This window comes from Pteropus alecto, unplaced genomic scaffold, assembly GCF_000325575.1.
Source record: "Pteropus alecto unplaced genomic scaffold, ASM32557v1 scaffold61, whole genome shotgun sequence".
Taxonomy (NCBI): Eukaryota; Metazoa; Chordata; class Mammalia; order Chiroptera; family Pteropodidae; genus Pteropus; species Pteropus alecto.
The window spans coordinates 4,639,946-4,640,793 of NW_006434835.1; positions in this window are offsets into that span (position 1 = coordinate 4,639,946).

Here is an 848-nt window from a genome sequence, read left to right on the forward strand (position 1 = left end):
TCCTGTTGACCGCTGTTGCCAAGGGAACATCAAGCCAGGCTGCAAACAGGTAGAAACAGCTGGCTCTTCTTACTCACCTTGGAAATCACCAGGAAGCTAATTAAATTTTCTTAGAATCACAGGAGGGAACTGAGAAGCCTTATTCTTCTCCTGAGGCAACTCACAGCTCAGAGCTGTCCAGTGCCACAAATTCTGCTGCGTGAGGGAAGTCACCTCCTCTCTGTTTCGCCACTTACGAGGTGAGGGGTCAGACTAGATCTGCGGGAGACGCCCTAGGGTTTCAGCGTGATCGCGGGAGGCACCCTGGGCTGACCTTCATTCATTTTTCCCCCAAGGGGAAAACGTACTCTTTATTTTGACTGCATAAAATTTAGAAGCACTTAAGCAGCAAAGACTGTTCTAAGTAGACAAATGAAAGTTAAAAAGGAATTAAAAACAAGACACAAATAACAGTAAATGTTAACTCCCCTCAGTCAATCTCTGAATTTACTGCTGAACTATTAAAAACTAATAGGTTTCACTGGGCGTGTCATTGTTGTTATTTTGGGTTTTTTTTGGTGTGTGTGTGGGTGGCTTGCACTGCTTTTAAAACCAATCAAATTCTATTGAGATCAATATTAAGGTGCTTTCAGTACTTCTTACAAGCACTCATAGCATGTAGAAATGGTCTTTATTGTCTCACATGTCTACTTGGGCGTGGCAAAGGTCCATAATGATTTAAGTAATAATGGACCTTTTGTTTCAATCAAAATACAATACTTATCCCGTCTAATTCTAGAGGGTCCAATGAATTATCATGAAAGACAATATTCATGATAATTATATTAAAAATCATAAATATTCGAAGA